The sequence below is a fragment of the Bacillus rossius genome, chromosome 2 (assembly GCF_032445375.1).
Source record: "Bacillus rossius redtenbacheri isolate Brsri chromosome 2, Brsri_v3, whole genome shotgun sequence".
In the NCBI taxonomy this organism is placed as follows: Eukaryota; Metazoa; Arthropoda; class Insecta; order Phasmatodea; family Bacillidae; genus Bacillus; species Bacillus rossius.
This window is the reverse complement of record NC_086331.1, coordinates 109,915,987-109,937,500: the sequence shown is the minus strand read 5'-3', so window position 1 is coordinate 109,937,500 and position 21,514 is coordinate 109,915,987. Positions and strand designations below refer to the sequence as shown.

At 41.0% G+C, this 21,514-nt stretch overlaps 1 protein-coding gene across 4 annotated transcripts in view; it reads left to right on the top strand.

The window, feature by feature from the left end:
* LOC134529603 (nuclear factor 1 X-type) overlaps positions 1–21,514 on the top strand; it is a 608,051-nt gene that overhangs the window by 136,348 nt on the left and 450,189 nt on the right. For all 4 annotated transcript variants that reach the window (XM_063363878.1, XM_063363877.1, XM_063363874.1 and 1 more), the window contains exon 2: positions 5,873–5,911. The gene's annotated coding sequence lies outside the window, so the exon portion shown is untranslated. The remainder of the gene's footprint in view (positions 1–5,872; positions 5,912–21,514) is intronic.

The following is a 21,514-nucleotide window of genomic DNA, read 5'->3' as shown; positions in this document are numbered from 1 at the left end:
GGCGAATTTTGCTGAATTTCTGGTAAATTTAGAGTAATTTAGAGTCATTTATGGCACATTCAGAAAATTTTTAAGGGATAGTTCATGCAATATGGTCGCCGTTAAGTCACAATCCAATATGGCAGACATGCAGTCAATCCTTACTCCGATTCCAGGCGCGCTAATGGTCTTAGTTGAGCCTATCTACAATTTGTTTAATGTGGTTCGGCAAGAACTTTACTATAAGAATTTTACAACAGAATTACAATTAAAATAGCTTAAAACAATAAGATTTGAAAAACATTAACAATACTGCAGCTTGTTGCAGCTCGTGTCCATTATTTACCAAACTGACTGTTTATACTGTCGTATTAGGCGTGCTCGGTGGTAAACGATCGTGGCACTGAAGTCAAGTCACTCGGTTAGTCGGGTGACGACTCATACAACACTCGCCTTAGAGGTCGTTGATAGTGAGAGCCCGCTCCAAGGCCCCACTTCCGCGAGTCGTCTTGTAGCCGTGTACCGCTCTCCTCCTCAACAACGCTCAATACGGACTTCGCTGGCAATGACCAGGTGTAGAACACCAGGTTTCGAAGACGTCTTCAACAGCTGAGCAATAGTGCAGCCACTCCTCGCTTTTCCGACTCGGGAGGCTTACGTGACCTATCACACTCGTAAAGGAGAATTACTATCCCGCCAATTTCTCCACGATGTTCCCGTTGATAAGCTCTGTCTGTGACATAGACTCGTCCTACTTCGGCATTTCCGAACACCAACGTCCACAGCAATACTTGTGAGTCAAAGTCGGGTTACTGTTGCTCTGCCTTTATATGCAATCCATTTCCCCAGTCACACACACTAAGTCCTCTGTGTAGCCTCCGACGACATATGCCCTTCTCGCAGCGATGCTTTCTGCCACTCGCCCACTCGCACTCTCTAGACGAGTTAAAAAGAAATGTCGTCGGCGAGTATTTTTATACCTTGGGGCATCTTGTTTTTACTGAAAAGTCGTAAATCAGCTGAGTGGTTTTTCAGAATTTACTCACTCAGCGAGTACCCACTCGCTCCGCGAGTGGCAACGACGAGTCTCTGAACGAGTTACCTTTTCTGCGGCTATCTCTAGTCTGCACCTCGGCGCTGATCGGGCCAAGTCCGAACAAGTCCAACTTACTCCTTTCTGAGGCTAAGTCCAACGCGCAGGTCGTTGTGATGTCGGGCAGAGTGACGTTCCGTGATGACGTGGCGACGGGCAGCGTGATGGCAGGGTGACGTAGTCCGTGATGAGAGCTTCCTCCTCAGCTCTCCGAAGACTGAAGAATCTACCGCCGTTTCTTCATATGCTCGGCCGGGAGCGTGTGACAGCGATACCAGGAACTATTATGTTCCCATAACTCGCTATGTGGGAAGTCAATTCAAGATTGCGAACCCGTCACTTTATTCGAATCATTAGAAACGACGGCGTGGCGCGAAGTGTGCGATTTTAAGATTAATAGTGGCTCACGGTCCTGCAAGTAGTTAAGTAGCTGTCGCTGTGGTGCTTGGCTTTAATTTATTTAGTGTAGATGTCAGGCGGGGGGAAGGTCACCCTTTCCCCCTCAGTTAGCTGGCTAACTGATGTATGGAAGTGTCGTGATGTCTGTATTTAGAGGCTTGTAAAGTATTGTGTCAAAAGTGGCCTAGTTAATCTCGTTGTGTGAGTGTAGTGTTAAGCTCCAAGGCCGCGCGCGACAGCACAGTGACCCCCCAACAGGTATGTGCCCGGCCAGTCGCCGAGGAGGCATATAATCGTGAAGAGTGTAGAGTTCCGCTGTGGGAAAGAGGTTAGTAAGCAGGCAACCGCGCGGGATTCTGTCAGTCCACTCCCGCAGACAGCCAGTGCCCCGCGCGATTGCGCAGCCCCCGAAGCTGACTGTTGCTCCAGTCCCTCACCGAATCACTCGTTCAGGTTTCTCTCTCCATCAGCCGACGCGCCGGGACCTTTCATGCACGGCGCGAGGTTCCGAGGGTACTACTCCTCTTCCCCCCTGCCGACGATGTGCAGCTTTAGAAGTGTGTGTAACGCCAGGCTCTCGTCGATTACTGCTGCATCGCTGGCAGTGCCAACACTCCAGGCCCAGCGCGCCGTCCGACTTGAAGTTCCGCCGTCACTCGATCCTCGGCAAGTCACCAGAGCAACCGCCCCTCCCGCCAGATGGTCCACGAGTTGGTATTTATACATTTCCAACAAATCCAGCTGCTCATCACAGCTGGACCCCTGTATTCGCCACCGACAGGACGCGTTCGATTGCAGTTGGTCGCTGCCTCTCGGCACTCGCCATGCACACAAAATGGTTCACGCACTTTCCGCGCTGTCAGAGGCAATGAACCTCCAGGCAGAGCAGTCAGCTTGTTCCCCAGTGATGTGTACACCACGAGAGCTACCTAGCGAATGAAGAATCTAGGCCAAAGTTGGCCCTTATGTAATCCCTCGGCAGGTATCAAACTCGTGGGAGAACCATCCAGGGTGTAGAAGGGGGTCAGGTGACTAGCACGTGGTTCCCCCTCCACTTCCGCGCCTCGGGTGTGCCTTGGAGTCGCAGAGTATAAAAGATCCTTGAGCGGTAGGCAACCAGAAGTGCCCAGCTGTTCTTGCGGTGGTGTCACATCCGGGGACTAACTCACAAAACGTGGTTACAATTGCTATTACGTTGCGGGCGGAAAAACCAACCGCTACAAAATAATAACTAAATACAATTTCATGGTGCATTCTACTACGAAAATGAAACCAAAATATTTAAAGGACGATCACTTGCTACGAAAAGTGTTTCGAACACGAAGAAGAAAGATCCATGTCAGCGTAAAGCTAAAGTCGGATCCACGAAATCGTTAAGTTTAGTCGGTGACATTGTGCGGACCTCCAACCAGAAAGGTATCTATGAGAAAGTTTTAACTGCAAGTTGGAGCCCCGAACTTAGATGCTCCTGTTTCCTCAAAGGCCCCACCGGCTCAATTTAAACATAGATAATATAAATATGCTAGTGAAGTTTTCTTGATATCTTGGTTTATTAAGACATTAGAATTTCTTTGAGGTAATAATATTTTTGATTGTAACGCAATTTTTTTTTAGCAATAATACTAACTTCATCATTTAGAAAGTTATTGTTCCTTTTTAAATGACACTGCAAGCTTGCTTTTACTGTAACTTTACATGCAAAACCAAAATTTCAATGGCAACATCATACCATTGAAATGGCTTATATTTTAAACTCCCTTTGTAGTAAAGAAAGCAATTTTGTAATGCACGATTAGGCTAGTAATGTTTTAGGTAATTTATTAAAAACGTAAATCAACGTTTATATTTTGCGCTTTACTGGAAGTGTCTTAAATATTCATTACTGCTAAGTTGTGGGGGAGTAAAAATTGTCTTAAAGTGATGAGTTTGTACCTGTTTGTAGAAGATAGTGATATTACCACTTTGAGCTGGTTGTTTCTATGTTATTTATCTGAAAGAATACCATATATATATATATATATTGTTCGTCATTATAATATGTAAGAAGCAGTATTTGTTGCATTGTATTATTGACTATCTAATGCATGTAATGCATAAAATATATCATATTTTCAACTAAAATGTCTTTAATATATTTAAAATTAATTACCCACATTACATATATTCAAAACCATGTAAAATGCGATTAAAACTTAAATTCCGATTTTTTTCAAAAGAACCAACAAATTGTGTCGAAATTATCTCTAGATAATATTTTGAAAAATAAAAAAAAATATTTAATGACAAATAAATGGCCGTGGATTCAAAAAATTAGGGATCGAAATAATCATTGTAGTAAATTTAGATTATACACCAAAAAAATTATTTTTACCGAAAAATAAATCGAGAAGCACATTGGAGTTTTAAAGCAGCAAATCTTATAACAGCACTAACTAACTAGCAAATATCACACTCACAAATTTTAAGAATCTAAGCTCTTCGCAAAGGAGAAAAATGGATATTTATTCAATTATATAAAAAAAAGTTTTCATGGAGGGCAGGCGTATTATTTATTCAACACAACATCTCATTAACAACTGCTTCGTACGTGTAGCAGACAGAATTACTATAACAAAAATTATCAAAAGGATCATTTAGGCTTCGAAATAATTATGTTAACTTAGTCTTTCATTCTTCGTTAAGAAAAGATCTGCGAAAAGTCCAGAGAACATCGTTATGTTCACCGACATGGGATCGACCCAGAAGCCGGGAATACGTTCATGATTGTGGCTACGAAAGCCTACGACAAAGTATTATTTAAATAGGTACTGCGGCAATTATTGAGCTCAGTGACCTCCAGAATGGTCTGCAAAGTTCTCTGCACTCTCAGGAAAGTGGCTGTGTTTATTGGCTCTTGGTTTGTGAGGCATCTATACTGAATTGTCTTGGACATCTCTGACTGATGGCATCTCTCTATTGACTGTTCCCTTCACTCATAATCTTGTGTTACTGTTCATTAGCTCTTTTCTTGTTAGACGTCCCTACTTGATTGTAATGGACTACTTATAACTCTCACTAATGGCATCTTACTCTGACAGCCCCCTACACTCATAATCTTATGTCAGTGTTCATTAGCTCTTGTATTGCTAGACGTACCTACTGGATTGTGATGGACTTCTTATAACTCTGACTAATGTCATCTCACTATGACAGTCACCTGCACTCTCTGGCTATTGTCAGTGTTAATGGGCTCTCCGCTCTTTCAAGATGTCTCTACTAGATTGCCATAGACGCATTACTTCTCTGAGTGATAGTATCACACTATGACCATCCCCTGAACTCTAAGGCTTGTGTAAGTGTTCATTGGCTCTAGTCTTGTGAGACATTTCTACTGGATTGTCGAAGATAACTTACTACTTCTCTGACTGATGCTTTTCACAATGGCAGTCCCCTGCCTGCTCTTTCAGGCAAGTGTCAGTATTCATTGGTTCATTTTTTTGTGATACATTTCTATTGGATTTTCATGGATTCCTTACTTCTCTGACTGATTTTATTTCACTCTGACAGTCCTCTGCACTCATAGGCTTGTGTCAGTGTTCATTAGCTATTGTCTTGTTAGAGGTCTCTACGGGATCGTAATGAAATACTTACTTCTCTGACTAATGGCATCTCACGTTAACAGTCTCTTGCACTCTCTGGCTTGTGCCAATGCATATAGGCTCTTTTGTCTTGTGGGATGCCTCTAATGGATTGTCATAGACTAATTACTCCTCTGATTAATGCCTTTCATCCTGACAGTCCCTGCAGTGTTTAGTGTCATTGTTTTTTTAGGCTTTTGTCTTGTGAGACATCCCTTTTGGATTGTCATAGACTCCTTACTTCTCTGACTCATGGCTCTGAGTCTTACAGTCCTTCAGGCAAACTGTGGTTAGAGAAGCACCTAAACGTAAAATTGAAATTTTTTTAAAATATCGTAAAATTAATTTAAAAAATTTTCTTTGCCCTATAAATAATAATGTTGGCTGCAGGATTACTTACACATGAACAGGATGTATGTACCAGACATTTTTACTCTATATGTTATAAATAAATAGAGGATTTTTCTACATATGTAGCATGGAATATATTAAGACTTTGACAACTGAATTTTGTGAGTGTAAAAACAATAGCAAACATTAAATAACTAAAGTAGTTATTCTTGCTTCATAAATATTATTTTTTAACTACGATAACTTTCAGATATTCCTTACAGAAACAGTCAGAAACTTCTCACCTTTTCTTGAACAAAGAGTATGTATTTTAACACTGTTAGATTATCTTGTTTTTATTATATTCAATTGAAATGACCAAGTTTTTACAATCTCATTATAGTTGCTGGTAAAAGTGTTTTATTTTTCATTGCATTGTTCTCTCTTGTTGCAGTTACTTTGCAGTCCAGGAAGAGAGGATGACTCGGAAACAGTACGTATTTGAAAAATAACCTCTTTCTCTACCATAAAGGGTGTGACGTACATTCGACAACATTATGTTAAGGTTCCTAGCTAATTGATTACAGTGGCGGCTGTTGGTTCAACTGCACACAAAGTTGGTATTACTGCGAGCTCTCTCCTCGTGACGGGTACCCGCCAGTAGGCCTAAAATAATTTGGCCTAAAATCAGGCTAAATATTTTTAGGCCATGTGACTTTATGCCAAACAATATTAGGTCAAATGACTTTAGGTCAAATATCTTTATGCCAAACGACTTTAGGCGAAATAATTATAGATCAAATGACTTTAAGCCAAACAAATTTATGTCAAATGACTTTAAGCCAAACAAATTTATGTCAAATGGCTTTACGTCAAACACCTTTAGGCCAAATAATTTTAGGTCAAATAAGTTTCAGAAAATTATTTTATGTCACTTTATGCCAAACGCCTTTAGGCGAAATAATTTTAGGTCAAATGACTTTATGCCAAATACGTTTAGGTCAAATGACTTTAGGCCAAATACATTTAGGCCAAACGTCTTTAGGCCAAATAATTTTAGGTCAAATAAGTGTCACAAAATTATTTTAGGCCAAGTGACTTTATGTCAAACAATTTTATGTCATTTGACTTTAGGCCAAATAACTTTATGCCAAACGAATTTAGGTAAAACTATTTTAGGTCAAATGACTTTAGGCCAAAAAAATTATGTCAAATGGTTTTAGGCCAAATATGTTTAGGCCAAACGTCTTTAGGCCAAATAATTTTAGGCCTAATGACTTTAGGTAAAAAGTTTAGGCCAAGTGAATGTTCTGAAACAGTTTTAGGCCAAATATTTTAGGCCAAACGACGCGCTACCCTCGCGACGTGCTGGCCAAAACAACGTCTGGTCAAGAATGAGAAAGAATAATTTATATTAATAAATTTTTTGATTTTATAATCGACGCGTTTCGTATTCAATACTAGTTTTAACACTTTTCCTGATCTGTTAATTATATAGATTATAACCGATTACAATATTCCGCTCGAAATAAATATTAGTAAACAGTGGAAAATGGATCATTTATTTGGAACAAAACAGGTGCAAGTTCAGAAGCTGGATGTCGCCAAATAATTAATTAGTTTTTTCTCATAAGTCTTTGTCGTATATTTTAGTACAATAAATATTATTCAAAAAGAAAATTGTTAAGTTTTAATATTTACAACGAATATTATTTTTAAAACACAGCTTGGGAATTGGCTAAAGTTACTTCACAACATACACTTATTTTCTCTAAAATGTTTAAAATTTGGAACGCCACATATAAACACGGATAAGAATGTTGCTTTTATCACAAATAGTTGCATACTTAAAGTTATGTGTGATATGTGAAACTGTCAAAACAATTTGGAGACCTGCTACCAGTTAGTATTTTAGCATTAAAATATTTCTCGTTGAGATTATTATCAAACATTTGTAAGTTTCAAAACAACAATGAATCATGTTTTACAAATAAAATATAAAAAGGAAATTTTTTTATAATGAGCTTTTGAGCTTCCACAGTGCTGCGACTTCAACAAAACAATCACGGATGAACTGGCAGTTATATACTAAGACACATACCTCATATCAATTAAAATTTATATTTAAAAAAAAAAGTGGAAGGCAACAGTAAACAACTTCGGAATCGTGCCAGTTCTGCCTTAATACTTTTACGGGCGTTGCTGTCAGAAACACTGGGTTCTTATTCCCATTCCCCTTCCCAAAACTTAATGCTGATCATTTCATAAGTGTGATCATTATTACATGTTACAAAGAACATTCCCCCTAGGCTGATCACATTATCAGTGTGCTCTGTATTAGGCTACATGTTACAAATAATATTAACATCTGGGGCTGAAAACTTTATAAGTGTGCCTCTGTATTATATGTTAAAAAATAACATTCTCTCTTAGAGATGATCGTTTTATCAGTGTGTTCCGTGTAACATGTTACAAAGAACATTCCCCTGTATGGCTGACCACTTTATCATCGTGCTCCATTTACATGTTACAAAGAACTTTTCCCTTTAAAGCTGATCAATTTATTCAAATGCACCGTATTACATTTTACAAAAAAATATTTTTACCGTAGGGCTGATCACTTTGTCAGTTTGCTTTGTATTACATGTTACAAAGAACATATTCCCCCTCTTCCTTTTCCATAGAGGTGATCATATAACCGATTGTCTCCGTATTTCATGCTACAAGGAAAAAAGTTAAAGAATATGTCAAGAATTATCACTGATGCTGCACTACATAATTTCACTTTAATCACTTTAATATATGAGCTTATTTCCAACTAGCTAATAACACTTAGCTTCGCTCCCGGAATCTCAAGGTATCGCTGATATTACACCACTGTAAGAAAAGTATGGGTTAAATTTCAAAATTTTTACCAAAGAAACAGGCAAATTAAATTGTTAGGTGTATAAAAGTTTTGATGTACAGCAAAACCATTAAAAGAATATTTTCTTAATTGGTCACGCGTAAGCCTTTTTAATTTGTTGTATAGACTAAGTATCTGATTTTATTTGCATTTTAGTATGTTCGAGGCTATATTTTACCTTGATGAAATCAGAAGTTATTTTCATTTCATAAGATAGCCAATTAAAAAAAAAGGAGCCTTAGCTAGTTTATTTTTGTTTAAATTATGCCATTATGCCATAGATTACACTTCGGAAAAAATCCCGCCACTCCAAACCGACCTTGCAATAGCTTCCAAGCCCCGTGATAAGACAGACGTCTTCGCGAACACACTGCAAACTGCATTCCAACCGATCAACCAGCCCTGTGACAGGCAATTCACTGCATATAAATGTATAGAATTGCATAATGAATTACACCAGGCAGTAGTGACACAACCATGCCCAACTGAAGCACAAGAAATTAAAAGGGTAATTAAACGCTTGAAGCCCAGAAAAGCCCCAGGGAACGACTTTCTTCAGGCTGTTGTTCTCAAAAAACTTCCAGACGAAGCACTGAAATACTTAGATGCATGTATCAATGCAATGCTATCGTTACACTACTTCCCCTCCCAAAGAAAAGAAGCTAATGTCATAGCATTCCAAAAACCAGGGAAAAATGAAACTCTGCCGCAAAACCATAGGCCAATCAGCTCTTTCAATACACTTTAGAAAGTAGCTGTTCTACTATAATGACTCAACAGACACATGCGAAAAAAACAATATTCTGCCTGACAAGCTGTACAACAATACAACAGCTAATTTGCCTCAATGAGGAAATAACAAGCCCGTTAGATGTCCGTGATTGTGTAGTGTCTACATTCCTGGACGTAGAAAAAGCCTTTGGTTAAAGATTTCATGATGGTTTAATATATAAACTGTACAAAATAGGCTTACCTGACAGTTACACAAAGCTAGTTTCCTCATACTTAACTAAAAGAACATTTAGAGTCACCACAGAATGCTCTGAATCAGACCGTAAACCAATACACGCAGGCGTGCCACAAGGCAGCATACTGGTCTAGTTAATATTTACGTAAGCGACATGCCTAAGCTAGAGCATCACCTCGTAAAGTTAGGCGCTATGTGTACAGTAGGTCACACAACCTACAATTGGCCACTGACCGACTGCAACCTGCGCTCACTGCGACGCAGTAATGGTGCGTGACATGGCGAATTAACATAACCACCACCAAATCAATGGCCATGGTGTTTACTCACAAAAATCTGCCACCAGTTGATGGTAGGCCACAACTAACTCGGCTTGGAGAACTTATTCCCCACAAGGACGTTGCAAAATACCTCGGCGTCCTAATGGATTGCAAACTATTGAGGCAGGCCCCACAGACTCAAAGAGGGCACAGGCACACGGAAAATTGTGTGCACTGTACCTAGCAATGAGCAGGCTCGTTGGCAGAAGAGTAGAAAAATGGTCTGCTGCGCGACAAAGCCCTCATCCGACCAGTAATTAGATACACAGCCCCAATGTGGGCTACTGCAGCCGAAACACATCTCTTTAGACTGTAGCGAATACAAAACAGGTGTATTCGCATTACTACAGACGCCCTCAGATACTGCCCAGTAGAGGCACTACATCATGAGTTGAACACAGAAACCTTACATGATTTCTATGTCAAAACCAAGAAATGTTTTTATGCAAAATGCGAAACACTTCAAAACCTACTCGTTTCTTAGCTCGGTAATTACGATTTCGACTAGATACAGAAATTTTAACGCCCTAAAATGGTGTTTGCGCACCGACTGCCGAAGTGCTCTGGTTGGTTGAGACCTGAGCCGTCGGCCAATCACAGCGGCTTCCCGAGACCGATTCCAGCCCTTGCGTTGCGGACGGTCGAGAGAACTCTGTCCCGTGCTTTAACATTGAGATGGGCAGTGCGCGCTTATATTTGCATTTAAATACAGCAGCGCACTTAATACAAGAACGCTGGCCAGTCTTAAACCTAGATTAATCTATTCTTCAGCCCGCACAGAACCGTAGAAAGAAGATGCGTAGAATTTGAGGCTAGGGCCTCACGATGACGGAATGAATAATTTCTCTGACCGACCGACTGCCTATTGGCGACAGGTAACACTGCGGCTCTTTCTTTCCTGAGTGTGTCCCGGTAAAACTACTCGCGGTTAGGCATTTTAAATTAATTAACTCGTAGCTCCTCAAGCGCAGATGCTGGGGCTACTGCCTAACCTAGTTTTTCTTACACATGTTCAATACGTGCACCTTTATTTATACGGCACACATCTAACCTAAAGTCCAATTCTTCCCACACAAGTCCGGTGTAATATAATATTCAATTCTGTGTCTCTACTCGGGCTAATCATTAGGTAGCGACGGAGCGTAGATATAATATTTTAAAAAGCCCCAACGGAAAAAAAAATAGCATGGCGTTATGTCAGGTGAACGTGGATGCCAGCGAAATTGAGCTCTGTGGTCTCGACGTTCAACCACAACAAAGAGATTCCAATGGAGAACGCACGTTGAACCGAAATTACAGATTCGCTCTTAGCAAATTGCAGAACACAAAACGCTTTATGCTCAAGAGTCGCCATTTTGCGTAGGTGGCGCTGCAAGCGAAAAATCAATAAAGCATTACTCACGCATGCATTTATCTAAAACTGCTTGAGTTACTATTTAATTGTGACCTTGAAACAACACTTTACAATGCTTACAGTTGATAATATTGAAATTTATATCTGGGACATTATTTTATGCACAAACTGTATATCCTGCTGATTTTACACGACGGGTATTTAAATTTGATTTCATTACCAAACTTTAACAGAGGTATTTTTTAGGTTTGCTTAAAGCATGTTTTTTACTCTTAGTACCTTGTGTAAATTGTTTTATTTCATCCACAGATACAAGGAGAATGAAAGTAATACCTTTGGACGAAATTCATTTATAGTGAAAATGTTACATTAGTTATTAGTGTGAATGGATTTGTTAATAATAAGATATGAAAGAAATATTATTTCTACGTCGCTGGTTTATTACCCCTGCATCCTTGAAGTTTTTTTGTTGACCAACCGCAACACTGCGATCTAGCATACTTAACTTGTCCTCGTGGTTTATTACAGCTGTTCTGACGTGTGCCAATTTGGACTTCACATATAGTATAAGCCAGCCAAACAAATTGTTTGCATTAATTTTTTTTGACGTGGTAACGTCTTATAGATCGATGAACGCCGGCTGCACGCACGAAAAAGCATGACTCATTGTCACGTTCCGCCTGAGCCGAGCGTGCAAGCGAGAGCGCGGAACAAGCGATAGAGAGGCACGATCGGCTTGTGACGCATCTATCTCTCTTCCACTCCATCGGCCGATGCGTCCGAGTAGAGAGAGACAGCGACAGCACACAACCTACACGTGAACTGTTTTGTCAACTGTTTATAAAGTGAAGTGAAAAGTTAATGTGGTTTCCATTGTTTGTTACAACAACAATTGCATTTTAATAATTTTATTAGCGATATAATCTCATATATTTGTTATTTGATTATTAAAAAAATTAGCATCGATCGGCGAGTGCAGTAATAATAGGTTAAGTTACAATTTTGACTAAAAAATTATTATCTCATATAAACGATCGTATAAAAAGTAAACTCCTTTAATTTGGTATTCAATGAAAAAAAATTGTAATTTTCAATTAACTCCTTTTTGGTATTATACACAATAATGATAATTCAGTGATAATAATTCAATTCAATTCATAAAAGTATGCAATTTTTCATCAATGTTTTCTTATGACGTTATCACGTAAAATTATCGTCCGTAAACCAACTTTACAGACAACCTCCCCCTTTTTTTTTCAATAACTAAATTTCCTTCCAAGAAAAATGTTTGGCTGGAATTAGTAGTCTTATATTCGTATAAATTGACATACGAATTTACGTCACTTTCTTTTTAAATGATAGCTACTATTGTAAAGAGTTTTAGCAGGCTCATGTTTGTACTAAACATGAAACACTGTTACAAGTAAGAGAATAACGTTGGGGAGTCCTGTGGCCCAGGTAATGCTTGGGTTCGGTCCGGGGGGGGGGGGGGTGAAGGGGGGGGGGGGAGGGGAGACACCGCGACGCACCTGTACTTCCCACAGCAGGGTGTTGCGACAGTGGGTGGCCACTATCCTCCCAGCATGCAGGGAAGGACAACACCACACATCAGGCCACTTCCCGCAGTTCCGACCAAGTGGCTGGCGGTGATGACAAAGCAGTACACGTCGCCATCAAGTCAGTGCAGAGCAGCATCTGGCGAGCCTGCAGTGACTGGTTGTGACTGAAGGGAAACCTGTGGCTCACACACACCTGTCTCTTCCGAGACCCGAACAATTCCGAAGTTCACCGAAGTTCGCCGCTCGCTCGTGTAACTTTGGTAGCACCAATTACGTGCGGGAAAGACGTCGAGGTAAAGAAATATCAAGTACATAAAAAATACTGTTACGAGTGGGAAACTGCTCCGGTAATTTTTACACTATTCGTTAAGTTATGACAATTTAATTATTTGTTCACAAATTAATCACTCATTTATTAAGTCCACAACTTACCCTTCCCACTGAAGCTCAGCTCGACAGTGGCTCTCTCCACAGCTCTTTTCTTTTCTCTTCCCGCCCACCTCTGTCTCAAAACACTGCTTCCATCAACTCACTCGACCACAGTAAATCAGACACCCAGATTCTTCGGTCCCCAATGCACCAATCTTCGCACACGAAGTCGGCCACTCGCCGTCCTCTATCGCTCTGCAAGGGATAACTCATCCTCTTCACTTCTCTGTCCTCCCAGGTGACTCAGAGGATAAGCCGGTATCGCCATCAGCCTGACTCATACACAAGCCGGTGTCGCCACCACCCTCTGTCACTCTCACACTTCTCGCCGCATGCCAGCCTCCGTCTTAAATACCTGACAAGTTCCGACCTGGAAAGGTCTCGTAGCCCTCCGAAGCGTCGCGTCATCAGAATCCTCGAATTAATGATCGAAGCTCCATGAACAATGGCGTCCTATTTATGCCACTTCACGCAGACGGGGCTCTCAGAACATGCCAAACACTCGAGAAAAAGGTACAGATGCGCCGCTCCTAATCGGATTACCGCAGAGGGACGGGAGCTACCTGTCCGGGAGATGGGGCCTCGCTGGACCGCCCACTGCGCCGGCCGACTGGCCTGCTTCGTTGCCTCGCCTCTAGTATCCTCTTAACAATACTTCAAATAGTGTGGATGGTAGGTTAGGTAAGGTTAGCTTCATAACAGATTCTGAAAAATCTTACGAAAGTTTGGTTTTGTTAAGAAAACTACATTTTAAACAGGCGATACCTTACAAATAATGAAAAAAAATTATGGTATTTTAAAAGTAAAAACACCTAACATAACCACAGTTCACAATATTTAAAAGTATTCTAATTGTAGCTAAAATTACATAACCCACTGACAAAATATTTGAAAGTATTTTCAATGGAACTAATATAACTTAATTGACCATTCGCACAATATCACAAATTTGTAATGTATAAACCTAACCTAAATACTCATTTAAATGGTAAAATGACTATAAAATACCAATATTTTGGAATTTTTATTTATTTTTTATTGGCTTTCCTACAGAATTACCAAAGATTTAACATTAAACACAAAACTTCTAAAGAAATACTGCACCTATGCTTGAAAACAAATTTAAAATTAATTCTTCATGAGTAGGTATATTTTAGGTAAACAGGGGGAGAAAAATAACACGAGGAAAAAACCAAACAAGTACGAACGCGGCCTCGGAAATATATAGGTGTATGAATCTTAGGCATCCAGTTGCAGATGATGACAAAATGAAATCAGTGCAGCTCCACACTGGTTGCCCCTCACACAACATTTCTGGCTGCGCCACTGCGGTGATCCAGCAGCACACCAAGGAAAGCTTAGCGCCGAGTGGCGCAGCAGGCTGCACGGGTGAGGCGCGACGTTCTGCGGAAGTGATCGTGTGTTATTTTTGGACGCCTTAAAATACGGCGGATCTCCGCAGTTGACATGGCGTCCGCTGCGAGCGCTGGCTTCCAGCAGGGCAGGTGTGTGGGGCTGGTGTAGGAGACATAAGCAAAGGTCAGCCGGGCAACTGCGTGGTGCTGGTGTTGGAGACACGAACAGAGGTCAGCAGGGGACATATGTGGTGCTGGTGTAGGAAACAAGAGCAGGGGTCAGCAGGGCAGGTGTGTAGTGCTGGTGTAGGAGACACGAGCAAATTTCAGCAGGACAGGTGTGTGGGACTGGTGTAGGAGACGCGAACAGAGGTCAGCAGGGCAACTGCGTGGTGCTGGTGTTGGAGACACGAGCAGAGGTCAGCAGGGCAGGTGTGTAGTGCTGGTGTAGGAGACACGAGCAAATTTCAGCAGGACAGGTGTGTGGGACTGGTGTAGGAGACGCGAACAGAGGTCAGCAGGGCAACTGCGTGGTGCTGGTGTTGGAGACACGAGCAGAGGTCAGCAGGGCAGATGTGTAGTGCTGGTGTAGGAGACGCTAACAGAGGTCAGCAGGGGACATATGTGGTGCTGATGTAGGAAACAAGAGCAGGGGTCAGCAGGGCAGGTGTGTGGTACTGATATGACACCAGCAGAGGTCAGCACGGGAGGTGTGTGGTGCTGATGTAGGAGACACGAGCAAAGGTCAGCCGGGCAACTGCGTGGTGCTGGTGTTGGAGACACGAACAGAGGTCAGCAGGGCAGATGTGTAGTGCTGGTGTAGGAGACGCGAACAGAGGTCAGCAGGGGACATATGTGGTGCTGGTGTAGGAAACAAGAGCAGGGGTCAGCAGGGCAGGTGTGTGGTACTGATATGACACCAGCAGAGGTCAGCACGAGAGGTGTGTGGTGCTGATGTAGGAGACACGAGCAAAGGTCAGCCGGGCAACTGCGTGGTGCTGGTGTTGGAGACACGAACAGAGGTCAGCAGGGGACATATGTGGTGCTGGTGTAGGAAACAAGAGCAGGGGTCAGCAGGGCAGGTGTGTGGTACTGATATGACACCAGCAGAGGTCAGCACGGGAGGTGTGTGGTGCTGATGTAGGAGAAACGAGCAAAGGTCAGCAGGGCAACTGCGTGGTGCTGGTGTTGGAGACACGAGCAGAGGTCAGCAGGGCAGATGTGTAGTGCTGGTGTTGGAGACGCGAACAGAGGTCAGCAGGGGACGTGTGTGGTGCTGGTGTAGGAAACAAAAGCAGAGGTCAGCAGTATGTTGTGTGGTGTTGGTGTAGGAGACACAAGCAGAGGTCAGTAGGGTGTTGTGTGGTGCTGGTGTAGGAGAAACGAGCAGAGGTCAGCAGGACAGGTGTGTGGTGCTGGTGTAGGAGGCACGAGCAGAGGTCAGCAGGGTGTTGCGTGGTGCTGGTGTAGGAGGCACGAGCAGAGGTCAGCAGGGTGTTGCGTGGTGCTGGTGTAGGAGGCACGAGCAGAGGTCAGCAGGGTGTTGCGTGGTGCTGGTGTAGGAGGCACGAGCAGAGGTCAGCAGGGTGTTGCGTGGTGCTGGTGTAGGAGGCACGAGCAGAGGTCAGCAGGACAGGTGTGTGGTGCTGATGTAGGAAACAAAAGCAGAGGTCAGCAGGGTGTTGCGTGGTGCTGATGTAGGAGGCACGAGCAGAGGTCAGCAGGACAGGTGTGTGGTGCTGATGTAGGAGGCACGAGCAGAGGTCAGCAAAGTAGGTGTACGACAGCTACCAGACTTATGACCATCTCGAAGAGCGATGTTATTATTTTGGGTAACACGATAACATAGAACTAGGATATTATTGAATATATTGGATATGGCATATATACAGGTAGTAAGCAAACCACCCACAATTTTTTAGAGTAAAAAATGGAAACCATGCTAGACAGAGATGAGGATGGCGTGTACAGGACTGCGAGGTCAGTATGTTACATTTGCGAGTCCACACTGCGTACTTCGAGCAGTGTACATGTGCTGGTACTGCTTCGGGCGTACTCAGCTTTAGCCTTTATATACTCAGGCTCAAACTCGCGTTTCACCTGGCAAGAGGAGTGTTAGGATAGACTCCACATAAGGTTGGGAGGAAACGTAAACACATACATATAACAATCACTAAAGTATAAACAGTTTATTTAGGTAGACTAGATCATGGTTTTTATTGTTAAAGTAATTTATTAACAAAATAAACCGATTAACTGTCGTTATGTATACTGTATGTGTATATTAATTAAAGTAAAATAGTAGTATATAAAAGTATGTTCGGGTGCAATCAATTTGTTATGGAACTATATTTTGGTGGCGGTGGCTTGCCAATCGTAAGGATTTGGCCATGCTGGACTCAAAATTAATCAAATTTCTAAAAAATGACTCATAATTATTCAAAATTCCTAGAAATTTCCTTATTTCTAGGGGGAAATTCTCGTTTCGAGGGAAAATTTATCGTTTTATTGCTCAAAATTCAAACATTCGATATTTGGAATGCCTCAAAAGACTTTCGCCTTTAAAATAACCCAAATTCCTAAAAAGCGATTTAAGAGACGTAAAAGCAAGCCGCCCTATGCCGCTGAGGCCACGACCTTGACCTTGACCGTAAACTCGAAATCCTTTAATTCTCGACCTAAAAAATCCAAAAAAAGTGAAAATGTATAAAAAAAAGCTTACTTCAAATTATTTAGTTACCTGATCGATTTGGGTCCTCGGTTCGATTCCTAGTGAGAGTATACATGTAATTTATTAATTAAAATTTTAGAAAATCTTAATTAGATTCAATAAAAATTAGAAAAATCCTTGCTCGCGTCACACCCACCATTTTGGATTCTGGAACGTTGCACGTTTCGTTACGGCCGCCATCTTAAAAATCCGTAAGAATTAAGGTCTGCCATTGTACATGACCTGTTTAAAAGGTATTCCAAGTATCGAAAAATTAGACTTCTTGGCAGATCACCAGATGGACATGCCTGGACAACCTACTAGTTGTGCCTGCCCAGCCTGCTAGATATGATTGTCTAACCTATCTGACGTGCCTGGCCACCTTCTCGATGGTCATGGTCACCAACTTGATGCACCTTGCCACCTACAGGACGTGCGTTTCTGGCCACTGAATATACATGCCAGGCCACCGACTGGGCGTACCTTACCACCAACTGGACGTGTTAGCTTTACCAACCGACTGGATGTGTCTGGCCAACTGACTGATGTGCATAGCCACCAACTTGACATAAATGGCTTACATCAAGACGTGGCTGGCCACAAACTGGATGTGCCTGGCCACTGACTGAATGTGTCCGGTCACCAACTGGTCGTGTTAGCCTGACCAAACAACTTATGTGTTTTTTCAACCAATCTGACTTGCTTGGCCACATACTGGAGGTGTTTGGCCAACAACTGAACGTGCCTGGCCACTGACTGGACGTGCCTGGCCAACAACTGGTCGTGTTAGCCTGATCACAATTTGGAAGTGCCTAACCACCAACTGGACGTATCTAGTCAGCAACTGGTTTGCCTAGTCGCTGAATTGACATGCTTGTCTGTTGACTGGACATATCTGGCCACAAACTGAATGTGCCTGGCCGCCGAATAGGTGCCTGGTCACTGAATATACTTGCCTGGCCACCAACTGGACATGCATGGCCAAAAATTGATTCTGCGTGGACACTGATTGGACGTGCCTGGTTAATCGCCTGTCATGTAGAACTTCCCTTAAAACACATGCCTTCTAAGAAGACTGTAGAAATCGAGAAACGCCAGTAATTAATTTGTTTTTGTACTTGTAGAATTAAGGCAATATTTATTATTTTTTATTTTGTTGTTTCATTTCTTTAACCTGTCACATTATTGTAAAATTAATGTAATATTTAATCAATTTTTTTGGCATTGACCAAGGATCGAACCAAGAACTAAAATATGTAGATTAAATTGCTACATTGATATGCGATTTTTTTATAATGTGTGGAATTTTCACCGAATGTATAGATTTATAATTACAGATTTTCAAGATGGTGACCAAGATGGCCAACAAGATGATGGATATCGCGACAGTTGACCGTCTGATAATACTACACTCTAGCGGGTACAAATTAAACAATATGGTAGCAGTACCCTGTAGCAGACGAAAACAAGATGGTGGATACAATATGGCTGTTATAAAATCATAGTGATCGGTATAATATCTGATTTGACATTAGTCAGTCTGTTTAGTAAACTTTTTTTTTAGTTGTTTGTTTATTTTTACAAATACTGTCGCCGCGAATCGAGCCAAGGACTCTAAAATGTATGTATGTCGTATGTACGTTTTTTTAAAAGTTTATTTTTTTTATTTTAATATTTTTGTGAATTTTATTAATATTTTATTAAATAGGACTTGTCGAAATCGAGCTGAGGACGTCACGATATTAGTGTGTTTATTTTACTAAATTTTTATTAAATTCGTATTTAAATAATTTTTTTATAAATTATAAAATTTTTCTCGATTTTCTATTGTAATAATTACGGTTTTTTTTAAATGACAGAAAAACGACATGGCGGACGTGACATAATTCATGATGGCTGCCGGGGTCCCGATTTTTTTTTCCTAACCTAACTAAAACTAAGTGTATTTTGGAGGGGTCCGGGTTAGGGAGGGACCTAGGTGCGTCTCAGGCCGAAGCCTATACGCCTAGTCATGCTGGGATTAGCCATGCAAGGAGAGGGTCGCATGCATCATGTGCTAGGAGGGGATTGGCCAGCCATGGCAGCGATTGGCGCCATGACTAACTCCCCTCACTCTTAAATCTAGACTATAACTAGAGATAGGTTGGGCCCAGGTAAAACCTGCATAGACACAGGGAAAACCCTGGGCACATTCATGCGGGATGCAAATTGGCATGCATTACGTGTAGGAATTTACAGGAGACAGAGGATGGTCTGGATGAAGTGTTGGACAGAGTAGAAAAGAGTCTACCATGCGGGGGTTGGGCACTTGGACTCGTGGTCCGCTTTTCCAGTTGTCCAGTACTGGATTTAGTGACCAGGGACGCAAGCGCCCCTGGTGGTGATTGGTTGCACTGACCACTCACTCCGCCGCCAGTCAGCACTTTTTCCCCGATTATAGGCATCGAGCGGCGGACACGCCCGAACATAGTCGAATCCTCACGATGGCAAGCCAACAAGCCATCAAGCTATATTAACGTAAGAATAAAATTCGGCTCTAAGGAACAATTATATACTATTGCTATGGAAAATAATGAAAATCTCCAAGGCACAAACAAAAGGATAAAATATTTTAAGTAAATATTTTTTTGGTATTTCTTGCTGTGGTAAAAGTTATGGTTTGTTGAAACCTGCTGCTATATCTTGTAGTACATGCAAAGTCTGTTATGCTTTCAGATCCCTTAGTGGCATGTTTGTCTTCATGCTCCTATTGTTTTCACATCCTTTTCCATTTCACAAAAATCTTTCCAGTGTATTTTAAAGCTAAGTAATTTCTTGTTGTCACTGAAAAATATTTACATCAATCACCGCATATGTTTTAGCTACCCGCTCGTGGCATCTTGTGAGAGAATAAAAGATTTAAATATTAAAACACATATATTTAAATATAACACCATCTTAAGAATGTAGTGATACAAATATAATGGTTTTGAAGATTCCGCAATTCCGCTAAAAAGAAACATGCACTCCAAGCCGCGCATAAAGTTAAGCCCTAAAAGCATGCGTAATATACATTTTCCGTAGTTTCTTGAGGAAACATTATATTTTTATAACTGACGTATCAATTTATGTCAAAAGGCAGAATATATATGGGTAAAAACTTGTTACAAAAGAGTATATATGAGTTAACAGTTATTCAGTACTAGCAGATGAGTTAGATTGTGTACCCGATTCATCGCACCATACTTCACTCTCCGTGGATAGGTACCTAATTCTTATCTCTTCTTCTGTTCCTCTTACTTCAGTAGTTGAAATTTTTGTTGTATACAGCAAGGTGTATGGGCCAATAGGTACCAACTTCTTCAAAATGCAAAACTGACAACATACCGACTCCAACATCCCGAACCCTGACTCGTTGCTGCAGGGAGCTAGCCCGCCACGTGAGCCCCGAGCAACGGCAATCTTCCACTTGAGAACCCTTGCCCTCTCTTCCAGGGGAGTTCAGTGCTGCCTCGCCCAAATTTCGCTAGCTGAGTGGAGCCTATATCTCCTGTTGGTCCTTAAATGGATCCTGTTTCCGCCACAGCGCGACCCGAAAACGTCAGATGTTACAAAAGCATGCATATTCTCTATTTATTCCAAACCACCTAAATCCGAACCCAATGTAGAGTATACGATAGGTTATAAGCTTCCTGTTTAACCTAGTTTAAACCTCATATTCTCGAGCCTTCTTATTGTAGAATATACCTAATTATCTGGGGCTTGTTTCTGTTTGATACATTAGCAGTTTTGTTGCAGTGTTCTGTATTACTTACTTAAGTTAATTTTATATTTCATAGTTAATTTATTCTTATAACATAAAATACACTAGGTAATATCTTCTTATTAATTAATTCTATTAACTAAAATAATTATTTCAACATTTCTTCTTCAATTACATACATATTTCCAAAAATATTAAAAAAAAAAAAACTGTAATTAAATTTGGTTTTCGTATAGCCACAACTCCAGTTCATTTTCCTTCCTATTAATCTTAAAATTGTCTTCTTCCTATTGTTTATTGTATACTTCATACCTTCTTCTGTTCTTTCCCATTGTAACATAGTTAATGTATTGTAATTCTTTTTCCTCTAACCGCCTACATGGTCAACCTCATCCTCTGCTTCATTTCCAACCCTATTCTCTTTATGATGATATATTTTGTTTCTGTTCTTGGCCTCTTCTGAGTAATACTTATGTAGGACTTCTGTAATATTTCGACATATTTTTCCTTTAACATCTTTTCGTTCATACTCCATACCTTCTTCTCCTTCTAATCTTCTCCATTATACATTGAGTAATTTTTTGTAATTCTGCTTCTTTTAGCCATCAACATGTTCATCCTTTTCTCCTGCTTCATCTTCAACCCTGTTTTTATACCAACTATTAAATTCCTCTAGCGTTTCCTCTATTTCTTTAGTCATAGCCTTCCATAACTTAAATATTTGCTCCTTATAAATAATGGTCGATAAATTCTTA